The 16,249-nt window shown below is 34.2% G+C and overlaps 1 long non-coding RNA gene across 1 annotated transcript; it reads left to right on the top strand.

Annotated features, from left to right (window-relative positions):
* The first annotated feature begins 9,485 nt into the window (after positions 1-9,485).
* Positions 9,486-15,752, top strand: LOC149788728 (uncharacterized). Its single transcript, XR_016424241.1, has 5 exons — positions 9,486-9,616; positions 11,648-11,662; positions 14,274-14,297; positions 14,820-14,852; positions 15,617-15,752. It is a non-coding gene; the product is annotated as an uncharacterized LOC149788728 (long non-coding RNA).
* Positions 15,753-16,249: the final 497 nt, after the last annotated feature.

The raw sequence follows: 16,249 nt of genomic DNA, 5'->3' as shown, positions 1-16,249 counted from the left end.
ACGACACAATGCAATCAAAATAGAGATAAGGCAAACACAATTCGAAACGTCCAACGTTTTTAAATGGCAGCTGTTTTCATGATCAGGATTATTGATTGTATATCTATACCATATTTCTATCAATTCTATTATTCTTCGCCTCTTGAGTTATACGTATTTCAATCTTCATAGTTTTTGTGGTGAGTGCTCTTGTTTTGTCTGTGTATTTGGGTGGCACAGAAGTGGTCTTTGGGTTATTTAAGTAAAGATATTTGACGCATGCATCACATCGAAGTTCATTTTCTCGAACGTATTCTTATAGTTTGTCCATAGACTAATACTCCTTTTCACATATAATTTTTTTCCTTACCAAATAGCTGTGTATGAAATGCGTGTCAGATTGGCATAACTATATATGAATACAGTTGTTGCACTGTAATCCATTCCATCACCATTTATGGAGAGTTTCGGCACCAACACACAATACTCTCCAATGTTGAGCCGACTTAGTTAATGCCACTCCGCCAGAGCCTAATTAGCGTTTCTATTGCTCATCTTTCGTACGCTAAAATAAATGTGAGGCTAACTCGGCCCCTTTGCCAACCGTAGTGACTACCTTACTGAGGTCAGCCTCTGTGACCCCGACGATTCCCATGCATTCACGTACTTCGAGGACAATATTTCCGGGATGGAAACTACAGTCACGTTGATCTTCATCAAAATAATTTTATTGTTATTTCACAAGATTTATTTAAGTAATGTCGTGGTTGCTTAAGTTCTAGACCCTGCAATTCGAAAAGAAAGTAATTAGGTCATTAATCAACTTCCAAGCTAACATCGCTCAGTCCAGCCTGCTAATAGCGTCATCTCAATTCCAGGAACAGAACATATTGTTTCAACAAACAGCTGAAGTTTCCACCTTTGTTCAGAAACAAAAATGTGTGTTTGTATCCAAGTTATAGACTTCAATTATTCCATTCAAAAACATAACAATGAACACTATATAGTATTAAGGGACTGTCAGAATAAAAATACAAAATAAGAAGGTGAATTGTATCTTTTTTATTTTGCTATGCGTATTCACAAAATACTGTAATTCACATCCATACTTTACGTGTAGTTCATTGCAATCGTGACAAATGTGTTCAAGACTTTATTTTGTCACTGTCCATGTTGTACCTTGATTCCAGAAGGACACAAAAAGAACCATTTAGCTGTTAACGACGGTTGACTTGAGGTCTTTGAAAATAGTTTTCTACATGTGTTGTTGGTTGCGTTAAACTCTTGTTTGTTATATGTCTAGGAAAAAAGTTCATATAATAGTTGTCTTTACTGGAAGTAACAGCCACATTAATAGATTGGTTTGAATAATTTTCTTATTAATTGGTTTACTAAGTTACATTGTGATAATCTCGAGCTAGTTGATGCCTTCCTTGGTCCAAAATTTAAGTATTTTACCTCAATTTCCTTATCCATGCAATAGATATTACAAGTGTCCGTGCCAGTGTCATATCGTGAATGAAATAATCTTGCATCATATTTGTCGAGCAACACCCTTGTTCGGGAGACCATTGAATCCTACAATATCAAGTTAAGCATAATTTGTTCTATCTTTACTGCAGCTACGTCCTTACTTTATGATTCATGTCTAGACATTATGACAATTAGGCAGTTGTTCCTGATTCAAAAGGATGTAAAACGTTTCAAACTATTTCATTTATTTTTCTCGCTTGGCTTAAAATGCATAAAACCTACAAATTCGATCGACTAATCGCAAGTTTTATTGCTTAACAAAAAGCCCTGTTTTTTTTTTTTTTATCTCTTTTTGTTATTATTACAGATATATGTGTTGCTGCTTATGTTGTTGGTGTCCGTAAGATGTGATTTATTATGTGTGATTTGTCGGTAAATTAAATACATGGTTACAAACTCTAATTATTCTTTCAAATATGCAACACAATGTTGATTAGTGACTTCAGCTTAAGGAACATTATGAATGAGTCTTTATTAGATAAACCAAGATTTAATAGAGAGAGAGAGAGAGAAACAACGACTGTCCGTATATGCATGTAAAGTCTGTTTGCGAGGACGTTTCCGGTAGTGGATTGTTGCATTGATATCGCACGGATTTGCTGACGATATGGAACCAATACAAACTCCTCCATGGCACACCAAACCATAAACAAATCCAATCTAGCAAATATAAAGTAGACCTCTTCAAACGATATGAAAGCAAACAGATGAATATATTGCGGAATCCAAATGAATAATGTTATAAAAGCATTGTGTGTTGTTAAAAGTGCCTTTAAACAACTAAACAAAAACGCACCATTTATAATAAAGGAATGGATCATTTCACGTGATGCAGTAAGTTCAGTTTAATATCACTTGAAGCACTGCCTGACATCATTCGAGTCAAGGTCAAGAATGGATTACTTTAAATGTCAAAAAACATGTTTCGATATCTATCCTTGTGACAGGAACATGGTCGATTGTTTGGTCCAGTAGCAAACAAGGCGATTTAAACCCAAGCAATTGGTCATCGCGGACGAGGCTACGTTTCTCGACTACACTAGTACACCCCATGTCTCGTAAAACGGTCACTTATTGTCGGTTGAAAGTGCCATAAATCACTATCGGGTATCGTTGTACACAAAAAACGAAACCCGAGAAGATATATTTAATAAAGAAAAGGATTCTTGCATTTCAGGAATGGCACAATATGTGTTTTTGGATAGATGTGCTTGCTGTAAGAAGAATTGTGCTTCTCTTCGTTGTTTGGCTCAATCTGATTGTTGAATACTTTTCCAGACTCTTTTCTATTCTGCTTTGTCGTTATTGTCGGCAAACGTTCATTCAGCCACGATTGCACGGGCTAAAGACATCTTTCACCAATATCACTTTTTGCGTCCGGTCCGATGGGAAGAGACGCGTGGATCATGAACAGTATCGCTTTTCTATCGGTGATGTGAAAATTGTCTTCGGATTGTCGGACGTGTTGAATCTTATCGATGACTTTAAAAGGTGTCATGTCTATTGGGCTGCTAAACTCGTGATCAATGGAAAGTATCAAGCAATCGTCCTCTTTCGCTTGACATTGCCGTTAACAAAGAATCCCACACCTCAGTGATGAACCCTTCTGCTTTCTCCAACGGTACTCGGACTTTAAATCTTTAAACTTCAATATGTACGTTTAGGCCGTGGTTCTAAATTTTCTAGAGAAGCGCTTTTCCGTTTCTCGAATGTGGTAGTAATTTTCCGAGTACACCAGTGGACTATGGATGGGGGTAGAATCTCTGGGCGTGGATTCTGGCTCATTCATATCATGTTCAAATTCGCTGGCATGAATTTAAGCCTAGACGTAACCTACTAGGTGAAGCGATAAACTACGTTTCTACCTTTTACTTTCTTCTCGTTTCTCCACTTTCGGCTTGACAGTAAAATGATAAATGACTACATTTTGAGCGCTCTGGGTCCCTATATCCATGTCAGAGTAGTGTCTTCCCGACATAAACGGTCAATCTATTCAATCCCAGTATTCATTTCACTCAGAACGATGGAAGAGCCCACACAGAGTGAACTTCTGATCTGAGCTTTGCGATGTGACATACGAAAGTTTTCTTCAGACAAGCTGACGGACTACTCCTCCTCCTTTCGAAATATAAGCTAAGATAATTGCTATATCTGTAAGAAGAAAGGGTATTGGGCATTGGGCCCCAGAATGTCCAGACAGTGAAAAAAACAGGACTGGTGTCAGAAGTGACAAAGGTCAAGATACCTGTCATCATTGTCAAGAGAACAGACACTGGTCTTCAAAATGCCATTAAAAGCAACAGGAGAATAATGAAGAGAGTGGTTTGGAAGAGGAAGCAGAGGTATCCTACCAAAACTAAGAACCCATACACGTCCAAAAAGGGGAAAAGAGAAGTAAAACAGACGAGACGAAAATGAGGAAGACGAGGATATAAACCAGTGAACGTAAAGAAATGAGAGAGAGAGAGAGAGAGAGAGAGAGAGAGAGAGAGAGAGAGAAGAAGAAGAAGAAGAAGTTTATGAACTTTTTAAAGTGTTAAATTTGGAATAGGATTGTAAACTTGTATCAGAATAGACCAGACAGAAAACGTAAGTGTCTCTCTGTTTCGATTGTTTTGGAAGAAGGACCGACACTCACGCATTCACACATGTACATTATTGTGCAAGTTGCTGGCCCTGAAAAGGACCGTTAGGTGTTTTAAGAAAAGGTAAACTCATGAACGGACCTTCTTCTGGACTTGTTCCTTTCAATTATTTAGTAGAAATCACAAGGTGGTATCTCCGATGTAGCAACAAGGTTGGGTGCTTTGGCTTTGGAAGGTGTTTCTCTCTTGGGTCGTAATTAGAAGTCTGATATATTTGTTTTAAAGTCATTAATTCTACCAATATATCTACGAGTACCGCCACCGTTTGACGTTCACATTCCTTATTCTTTATTAGACATTAATTCTTCTCTGTTGCTTCTCTCTGCCGTTTCATTATTGCCTCTTCTAAATTCTTCTTTCAGTCACGACGTGTGAGGCAGAAAGAGAAGTTGGCGACGGTACTCGTACCGGAACAAATTCTCCTAAATCGACTAAATCAAAATTAAAATCGGCCTCTTATGGAAGTAAGACTATGTCGACTTTGGTATCCACTGCATTAACATCTTATCTCGTTTCCACTACCTGTGCTCTCAAATTCATCTTCTTACTTTCCGTCATGTTTGAAAACTTTCTCGCTTTGATTCATTGCGTTGCCGTATCTATATAGGGACTGTGACGTCAAAGTCAGCTCTCTTTGGATTGGAAGACAGACTCCACACTGTAACTGCAGCTTGTAACACGTGTTAGTATTGATGAAAAAACGCAATACGTTTCGATCCACTCTTCCACTATAAAAAACGCAATTCATATCGTTCATATCACCTGCCCTCTGCGTAATGTTAAATCGTCTACTCTGTTATCGTCGATGCTGTTCCCTACGTTCTTACCTACGTATGTAAAATCGTCGTGGACAATCCTCCAGATCACCGATACGAGCATCAGGAAAAGAATTAATGTGCAGATACAAGGCTGTTTGAAGAAAGATATCATCTACGGGCCAGAAGCCAGAACAAGTTCGAGGAAGAGAAAAAAACATATGAATTGTCCTCCATGTTAACATAATGATGTTAGCGTGAGCCAAATTTCCTATTTAGTGCGACTCATATGTCTCGAGGATATTTGTTTTCTTTCCTAAATTTGTTTTTAGCCGGTTGTATAGTTATTTGTGTGATAAACTGATGTTCATAAATATATATATCTATGTGCTATATACGTGTATGTCTCTACTGTATTTGTATCTACCTAGGGTAGCGCGTATTCAGGTCATCCACTTGTAACATAGTTGCCAGTATTCCGCCCAATTGAGGTCAGTCCCACATCAGTCTCCATTACCGTGACGTCATCTCACCTGTTCCATTCTTATTGTCCCTATACAACTCAAATTTCCCTTGTTACTATACAGGCCCATTATTCCTATGATAAATCTCCCTTGTCGCTAGAAATGTCCAGGGTGATCTGAAAATTCTTGTCGCTAGATGTGCCCAAGTGGCATCTATAATATTTTTTTCCTATTATCGCTAATGTGCCCCACTATACTACTTGTATTTAAAACAATTCCTGAGAAATTGTGTGTGTGTGAACGATACAAAGTTGTGTACATCTCCTCTCCGGTAAATTTGAATAGTCATGTATGTTTCACGAATATATGGGCGGTGTTTAGCACATTATAGTTAATTGTCAAAAAGAAAAGCTGCATTGGCACTTACCTTCAAAGATTTTAAGAAAAGCCAATGGTTTGTATTTATATAGTTGTCAACCGTAAGCCTAACTCGCCTATCTGGTCTTGTTTGGAATCGCTTCGATTGAAGAGCATAGTTTCAACTTTTGAATTTTTTTAAACTTCTCAGCCTTTTTGTGCATTATTCCGAGTTTTCCAAGTTTTCTCTAAACTAAGAACATGAAGTCATCTTTCTCCGTTTTTATATGCTAGGTAAAATTTTCCTTCAAATATACTTTGAAGTTACTCGATGCTTCTTGTCCACCTATTAGTATATAAGCTCTATTAGGTTATAAAAGAATTAGCCATTACTAACACGTATGTAACTATAATGATGAGGATGATGATATATATATGAACACTAAAGATTTGTGTGTGTATATGTGTAAATGTATGTGTATATATATATAGAGGTAGGTATGTGTATGGTAATATGTAGGTCTATAAATATACATGTACGTATATGTGTATGTTTGTATGTATGTGTGTATGTGTATGTGTGTGTGTGTAAATACATGTATGCACATGTATGTGTGGATGTGTGTGTGCATGTACATGTGGATATGCATAAATTTATATATATGAATGTGTGTATATGTATACGTAGAAATGCATATATATATATATTATATATGGGGTGTGGTTGTGTGTGTGCATATCTGTAGAAGTATTAATTTGTATGTTTGTCTGTCTATATATGTGTGTGTATGTGTGCATATATAAGAGTATATTGTATTATAACATGTTTATTATATTAAATTACATTACGTTAGGTTACTTTACGTTACGTTACGTTACGTTACGTTACGTTACGTTACGTTACGTTAATTACATTACATTACATTACATTACATTACATCACATCACATCACATCACATCACATCACATTACATTACATTACATTACATTACATTACATTACATTACATTACATCACATCACATCACATCACATCACATCACATCACATCATATTATATTATATTATATTATATTATATTATATTATATTATATCGATTTATTCGCACTACCTACAGTAGTACTTTCAGTGACACATATGTTGAAGTACTACGATTTTGTATTGTGTAGGAAACCGGATAATCCACAGCAGTGGACTAAATTTCGATATAATTCATAAAGACGTATTCATTGCAAGTAAACACTACATCTTTTAAATTTCTAACCATGAAACTTTGTGAGATAGGAGTTCTTTCAAAGTAGTTCTCAAGTTCTCACTCACACCCTTTCTTTCAGGAGAGAGAGAGAGAGAGAGAGAGACTGGTTGTTCGAATAAGTCCGTATTTTATCGTAGTCTTCTCATTTCCGTTAATTCTAGCATGGCCTATTTTGAATTTACTGTAATTGTAACATATACTTCAATCCTTAGGGTTTGTTTGTTGTGAAGGCGAACAATTCTCTCGACAACACTCGGGTTATGCGGGTCGTTGGCTCATATGATTATATTAGATGTTGCTTTTGTCAAATTATTTCAATACCGTGAGTCTCATATTTACGTCTGTTAAAAAAAATTATTGCAAAGGTCTCAGACTTTAATTAAATAAAGCTTTCAAAGTCAGTAGTATTTGCCGGTGCATACCAAGGAAAAAGTTATATATATAAACAAATTCATTGAGCTTTTTTAATTCCTGTTGAATTGATCCGTTTTCTTTCGGAACCTTGAACATGTTACATATATACATATACACATATACATATATATATATATATATATATATATATATATATATATATATATATATATATATATATATATGCTAAGTGTAATAAACTCAGCTGGAGACGTTACATGTATATTAACTATGTTTTATTAGTGGTATCAAATTTCTAACGGTCAGTGATTTGGGAAGCGATATTTATTGGGTGGACTTTCTTCTTCATTGTTCATTGGGTACATTGATTTGATTAGTGAGGTATTTTTTTTTTCTTCATTTGAAATGTTATATCTTCTCGGAATCTGGTTCAAGTTAGTCGATATACCTTAGGACAATAACAAGCCTTTTGAGGTCTGGACTCAATGTATGTCAACACACACACACACACACACACACACACACACATATATATATATATATATATATATATATATATATATATATATGGAGAGAGAGAGAGAGAGAGAGAGAGAGAGAGAGATAGAGAGAGACAGAGAGACAGAGAGAGAGAGAACAAGACTTTATATCGTTTTAAGGTCCATTTGAAGCCATGGAAATATATACACATTGTTAATATAACACATATCAATTTAACCGTAAACAATATGCCACAATAACCAGTCTGACGTCATCCTGAATGACTCACGTATGCAAAATTTTCAGAAAGAAATTGGGAATTTGATAAGTGGTAAATTTCGAAGCAATTGATCTTTATTGTGTTCTATCTAGTATAGGTAATTAGCACAGTTTGCTGTTTGTGAAGGGTGTGGATATCTTTTCGTAGTTTTAACAAGAATTTTTAGCTATCTACGGGTCTCAATATGTTCATTTCCAATGCAACATATATATTTTCTTTAAATTCAATCTGTATGACTGCGGCTGATTTTACTAAGAGTGATACCTTTTTGAGCTGAAATTAAGATTTTGGAAATTTATGGGAGCTATCCATATATATTCCTAACTCTAAACGGAAAACCGCAAGGTATTTCAGAAAATTGCAGTTTCATTGCGTTTTCAAATTACATTTTCAGGATACGTGTAAGAACAAGTATATAAATTGAATAGCACGAGTTGCCAAAATACATTTTTTTAGTTCTTTGTATCTTTATGTCATTATTAAAAAAGAGAGGTATGTTCTCGAAGTCAGTATAGTAAATTCTGGTCCCCATCCCAAAAATGTATAGAGAAAACACAACTCATTAAGATCATGTATAACTTCTTCTTAAGTATAAAATAAAGACAACTGGAATATCTCTCTCTGTCTCTCTGCCTCATTGTCTCTCTGTCTTTCTCTCTCGCTCTCTCTCTTTCTCTCTCTCTCTCTCTGATCTGCTTCTAAGGAATTGTTCACTAAATAATAATATAATATTTCATCCTATAATACTAAAAACGTGATATGTGGAACGAGTGGAGAATCCTCCATTTAAAATAGATAATTTTGTTACCTCAAGATGAAGTATATCTGGTATTAACGTACGTAAGAAGCTTCTTTGTTTATTATATATCAAACTTGTTCTAGAATCGAAGTACACAAGATAGCTTAAGCTCACTCTTCGGCACAAGAATCTTCCCACACCCCGTTTTCGTAAGTACACCTCACTTTCAAATGTTGATCGTATAAAATATACGTGATGCAAGAAAGCGGTAGAATTGGGTTGACCAAACCTGTCGCACTAAGTTAGAGTTATTTTCTAAACTAATGGATCTTATCAGAAGACAATGCAAATCTTATTCAGCAATGAATCACAGCTGGGTTGTCATTGTTGTCAAGGAAGTAAGATGACAACTTCAGAGAGTCGCAAACGGCGTCAGGTCTAATTTCTTTTTCAAACAAATTTGCATGTCAGAAATGAAAGGCAGTTTCTATTTATTTGTTCTAAGTCAACAAATACCCGTTTTTGTTCAGTAGGTACAACTTGTATTCATACGCATTTCGTGGTAGGTAGTAACACAAGTAACAAACAAACTCACCAAAGAGTGAGTCCTATTTCCTTCCAGCCCGATTCCAGGAAATATGTTAAGCTTTCTGCGCATGCACGTTATTTTCCACTTAAGTAATAACTCTCTTGGAAGTCTGACAGTGTTGGAAGACGACCGACACAAACCAGTTTGATGCCAAGCAATAAGCAGTAAGTATTATTGTCTAACGTATAAATTCACCAAGAAGTAGAATATATATATATATATATATATATATATATATATACATATACATATATAGCGAAGATGCATATTTCAATTCATAGATATTCACATAACGACCAAGTTCGAAAATTCTTTCCCATGGATATGGTAGGTTTTACTACAAAATGTTATTAAGACAATTTTGGTAGATATAACTTCAGTGCCTGTCGTGCAAATTAAGTTGTATTTATTAAATTGTTTTAGACAAATCATTTGCTGTATTGGCTTGTGTACTACTTCGTTCCACACTAATGTGTGATCAGTTACGTGCAAAAATATCTTATCACGATAAGATTAATGCGCTTTATTCCGAGAACGGACTAATATAGGCGTAATGAAGTAATAAATGCTTCTTAATGTTGCCTCAGTCTTTAAATGTTTTCATGACTGTTGTGGACACATGGCGGTCTTTAAAAACTTTGATAACGGAGTTTGGTCATATGTCAAAGCTATGATGACGTAGTTTGGTCATAAGTCAAATCTCTGATGACGGAGTTTGGTCATATATCAGTAATTCTGATGACCTAAATGAAACTTTACGTTTTTTGGGGTAGCGTTTTCTTACGATTTTCCCATATGCTGTTGTTTTATTATTATCTATGAATTGTGCCATTATAATTAGGGTCAAGTGTCTAGCCTAGTTATCGTATTTTACCACCGTCTTTTCATCTTTTATCAACTAGGTCATTTTCATCAAACTCGTAAATCACAAGCATGAATTTCAAGACAAGGAAACTTCGACATTCCTATTTAGTTGGAAAAATATGAGATCAGTTTTATAGCGTTGCTAACACACTTACCATGTTGAAAATTGAGCATATCTATTACGCAAAAATTACTTTCGTGGCACTGGCACGTTTTATTTCAATTGTTCCTTGTCAAATCCAGGTATCTGTACTCTTTCTTCAAAAGCTTTGATCCTGTTTGTTCATTCTGTTTCCATTTCTCTTTTCAACTTGGGTTTAATTGTAGCGAATAATTGATCACACTCTACCCAATTCCTCTCTTTATACCAGTAAATTACTACAACGTTTGTAGCTTCCCAATTCAGACTTAGTTTAGTATGTTTTAGGTCATTCTTTATCTGGCTAACGACACCCTGTTCGTCATTGTCGATAATTATATATAATTAGTATTGTATTGCCCTGGATTGGGAATCAGCTGAGGCATGTCTGAACTGTTTTGTTGTATTGCGCCAGATTTTAATATTGGAGTCACAATGAACTTAATTATTTCCTCAGCGGAGGTCGGTAGTTTAGGTTACTGATAATCGGAGTATATCAATGTTCATAGCACAAATGTACAATAACGTGGTCATCTCAGATTTGTACAGTATGTCCCCCAATTTACAATTGTTTATCCTTAGAATTCAAATTCAAGATTTTCTTCTATTTTATCCATTTCCAAGATATGTTGAGAAGGAAGAAGGAACAATCACATTGTGAGATGTTTAGTATAAATCACGTCATCACATTGCATTGAATAGAAAAAAGACACATAACAATTGAGAGAAATCTAAACAAGCTTTTAATTTGTGCTTAATTTCATGCCAATCAACATCATCCTGATCTTCTTCTTCGATTATATACTATCAAATAATTTCTCGTTTGTTATTTAGTATACAGGTGTGCTTCAGTTTGTTTTTAATTGACTCTACGACAGTTTATGCTCTGTATGTAAATATAATGATAACTATATTATGTATTAGATATCTTATTTCCACACTGAGTGAAGTGTTTGTCTGACTTTAATTATAGGGAACATGAAATGTTATATCTTTTTTAAAGGCCATATATGCTCTAGTATCATCCAGAGCGTATGAAAATAGAGACATACTGATGGAAAACCTATCTGTACAACACAACATAACCTGGTAAAATGTTTCTCAAAGAAGCTAGAATATGATTCCATGGAAGGTAATCATTGCAAAATGTTGACATTGCAAATTAATCAAAACTACAACTTTGTTCTTTCAGAGGATGGGAGCTGCAGTAAGTTTGCAAATTTCTTTCTTTCTGTATTTCCTAATAAATTCCACCTCATGCATCTTAATCATCCCACATCTCGAATATATCCTGTGATATTAGAACTTATGAAGCATCAACTTCTCTAAAATATCTACATTTTTGGTGTTTGTCACAAAGGGCCAAGTAAAGCAAAATACACTTGCATGCGCCCGGATTGAAAGCAATTGTTTCCCCTATTTCTAAAGACTTGAAAAATGTTGTCGTTGTCAACAGTATGGTTTTTGACTGCGCATGTACTCTAATAATTTTCTTCAAAAATTACCAAATCCCTTAGAAGAGTACATGCAGACAATCCCATAGATGGCCAGTTTAAAGGGCACATTCCTTCATATCATAAAGTCTTGTGAATACTAAGCATTTTGACATTTATTTCTGGAAAATTTGTAAATCATTCGCATTTGGAAATATCATTAAAATACCCACTCCCATAATCACAAATAATGAATACAACATAACAAAGCTATCCACGGACACGTCAGCAACGCTGCTGCTTATACACTACGTTTATTGCTTAACATGCTTGGACATTTCACTTGTTCCCATGCAAAAGTCATACTTATCGTCATACAACACAATTGATTACTCACCTAGAATCAACCTCCGATCTGATCCTTTATTTAGAAAAATGATTATAAATATGATACAGAATCAATGGCGCCGCCACTATCCATCAAACTTACGCTAAAGCATAATCACTCATCGCCTAAATATGAAATAAAGGTAAAGAACGATTAAGATTGGCGTCAAAACTAATCACGCATAACAATGGTTTGACTGGACTTTCAAGACAGTTCTTGACATATATAAGGTAATACGACCTTTCAGGAACATACGGATCTTCTCAAACAAGCTGAATAGAATGAAAGAAAATGACGATCACAACAGAGTAACTCCGATCTAATATTACTTGAATGAGATTCAAGCAGAATTGTAGCTTCTCTCAGATATGACAAAAACAAGACGCATTTCCAATGTGAAGTCATGACACTGAACGAGTTACGGATGAATAATGATAAAACAAAAAATGTAAACAGACACGACGAAAACTAAGTGTCACCATCGAATTAACACTCCCATTACACCAACAGGTACTGAAGATATTTATTGTTGATTTGTAAGTCAGATATGTGCTTTATCTGTGTTGTGCTGTACAATCCTTGAAACCTCTAGGCCACAGAATCAGCACAAGCGTTACAGTCTGTTTAACACAGCAGACACTAGTAAAAATTAAACTCGATCACACTCAATCACACTCAGAAACGGAAACACACACACACATACACACATTCTGTGATAATTGGTGTGAGTAAATTTCGAAACAATGCAAAGAGTAAATGCGATAAAGAGCCAAAACAATTGAGACATATATAATATTTTATGAATTTAAACGTGACGGGAAATATTACATTGCGTTTGTTTTCGGTTTGTTTTACTTACAATAACAAAATGAAGTATAATCATAAGAACTTAAATGTAATTAAAAATACCTTTGCCTCCAATTCCATTTCGTTTTACTTTTCATACCTTTTTCAAGGAAAATCGTTATCTGAACCTTCTACGCATAGCATTGATACGTTGTTGAAATTTTAGGAATACGGATATTATAACAGAGGGGTCGGACTTCACACACACACACACACACGCACGCACACACACACACACACGTATGTATTTATATGCATACATATATATGTATATATGTAGATAGATAGATAGATAAATAGATAGATAGATAGATAGATGCAATAAACTGACAACGAACAGTGCAAAACTAGTATCTAACTGGCCTGAGCGCCTTGACTCTTAATTAGTCTTTTTCAAAGGCAAATACAAAACAGAGACTAGACAAACAAATGCTACAGAAAAACGGTTATGTTTAACATAACCGTTTTTCTATTGCATTTGTTTGTCTAGTTTATGTTTTGTATTTGCCTTTGAAAAAGACTCATTAAAAGTTGAAAGCGCTAAGGGTAGTTAGTTGTCAGTTTATTACATTTATCCTAATCAATCCTCGACACACGTGATCTCTTGCGGGATCCAGGGAACTTGACACGACTGGTATTCGCCATATGATTTGTATTCTTTATAGATATATATATATATATATATATATATATATATATATATATATATATATATATATATATATATATATATATATATATATATATATATATATATATATATAAATGTGTTTGTGTCTGTGTGTTGGTGTTTTTTATGTGTATGCAGTGGATATATATATATATATATATATATATATATATATATATATATATATATATATATCAATTCATTTCTACATTTATTTTCTTAATTTATTGGTTGTGGTAGGGGTTGCAGCAGTTGTGAGTACTTTCGAACAATACACATCAGTAAATGACAAAGTGTTCAAACAGATAATAATAAGGATGAAATTGTTGATAAATCAGAGAATAACTAGAAAAAGTGTTGTTTCATGATGTTTCTTTATTGCAACATGATATCGTGTACTAATATATAATTATATCATATGTCTTCAAGAATTTTACCAATCATTCAGTATGAGAATAAGATGAGATTTCTTTCTGTATAGGTTGTGAAAGGAGTGGCAAAAGCCGTGAGTACATTTAGAAACAATACATACCAGTAAATGTGATAGATGCATAAGCAGATACGAAATACAAATCAGCTTACAAAATTTAAAATGAAAGTGAACAAATGATATTTATTTCATTTTTAAAGGACAAAGTCACATCTTTCTGCCCTAAACGAGATTGATCAATCATCATTTGGGTCAGGGAATAAATCGTTGACTCAATGAACCAGTCAATGTTTCAATGGAGGTCTCACTGTACATGATACTAATCTGTTTATATATGTAACTTCCACTATCTTATTAATATCATTCTTTTTGTACCTTTTGCGGTACGGAAATGTTGCATCATTTTGAAACTAAGCATAATTTATTGTTCTATCTTATGGCATGTTTCAAACATGCTTAATTCAAACTTTAAAGTTGCAGTTATAGCAATTGGCTGCAAATTACATTGAACGTTAACATGACGATTACTTGGAATGTCGTTGTGTCTACTTGCTTTCTAGATACGTTTTGTAAATAATTAAAATTTGTTTTCCTCAGGTACTTGAATTGAGGGATGATCGGAGAGATGACGTAAGTTTGCTTTTAATTTAGCTGTTCTTTGGCTATGAGCGACAACACTATGATGCTATGGAAGTTATATCGATTACCATGGATACATATTTGCACACCAAAGCAGAAAGGGATAATTATAATAAGAATTTAAGTGATCAAATTCAATTGTTGCTACTTTATGTCATTATTTATCACATTCAAATTTGATCCATCTTGTAGGACAGCTGATAATATAGACCTTAAATGCATTAATTTGAAATCGTCCAAAAGGATTTGCTAGGGAAATTATATTTGTGTTAGCATGAGCACTGAAACGTACGTGAATGAATGCTAAAAGGTTTCAAATGTAAACTCCATTTTGTATTCTTACAAACGCTGCGAAAAGGAAATATGTTGAAATGGATATGAGTTTAGTTTATTCTCAGCATGCATTTGGGTGTTTTAGATTAGTCATGCTTTAAAATTGATGTATTATCATGATAACAGTTTGAAATATACGAATATTTCCCTATTCCATTGTAAGCATTAGTCAATAATTAATAATAAATTCACATTATTTAATGCTATAAGTTTGGTATTGTTTTTAATTGTTCATCTTTTCTGTCTTATGTTTTTATAGTTGCGTTACGTTTGATAGCCTTTTTCTTTTCCTAATAAATAGTGCATTTCACCTGAAGTAAACATTTCACATGCAATTCACAGTGTGACTTGAACATAACTTATCCAATTTGAAATTCTCCGACTCAGTATATTGTATAGATTTTCTGTTGTTTTCATTCCAGACTTATGAAAAAATTCCGCGTGGATTTGGTGCTGGGATATCATTGATAGATATCGCTGACGATCCTACAGACTATATATTCTGAACTATTCGTGGATAGTGTCAAGTTTTACTTCTAATAAAATGTATTAATGTAATTGCAAATGCGTTTGAATTGTTTTCATAATTTCACTTGTTACCTAATTTAGTTTGGTATTATAAAAGCGCTTTGGTGAAAATATTTTAAACAAATCATTAGTGACAAAATTATGTATTGGCTGCAAATCACTGTATATGTTCAGAAATATATTTATAAGATGAAATATAAATATATTCATGAAAATTAAATACAACTTCATCGATCTAAGATCTTATGGTGCTAAGTATCATAATGGACGATCAGTTTGGTTTATTTGTCGTACGACTCCATTAACTAAAAGAGGTATCAGAAAAAGTGAAAATTTGAAACTATAACCAGATATGTATGGTTTGAATAAAATGTCTAGAACATTGTTAGGAAGGTTATAAGCGATATCAGTTTATTTAGGCAGATTTTACCGGTGTTTTGCAGTGAAGGAGTGATGAGATGTATTCCCGAATCTCGTGTGTCAGTACATGTGTTTTATCAATGTATGAAGGAGAAACAATGGGCTAT

This window comes from Sinohyriopsis cumingii, chromosome 11, assembly GCF_028554795.1.
Source record: "Sinohyriopsis cumingii isolate HCF-2022 chromosome 11, ASM2855479v2, whole genome shotgun sequence".
In the NCBI taxonomy this organism is placed as follows: Eukaryota; Metazoa; Mollusca; class Bivalvia; order Unionida; family Unionidae; genus Sinohyriopsis; species Sinohyriopsis cumingii.
The sequence above is the reverse complement of the archived record's forward strand: the minus strand, read 5'-3'. Positions and strand labels throughout refer to the sequence as shown.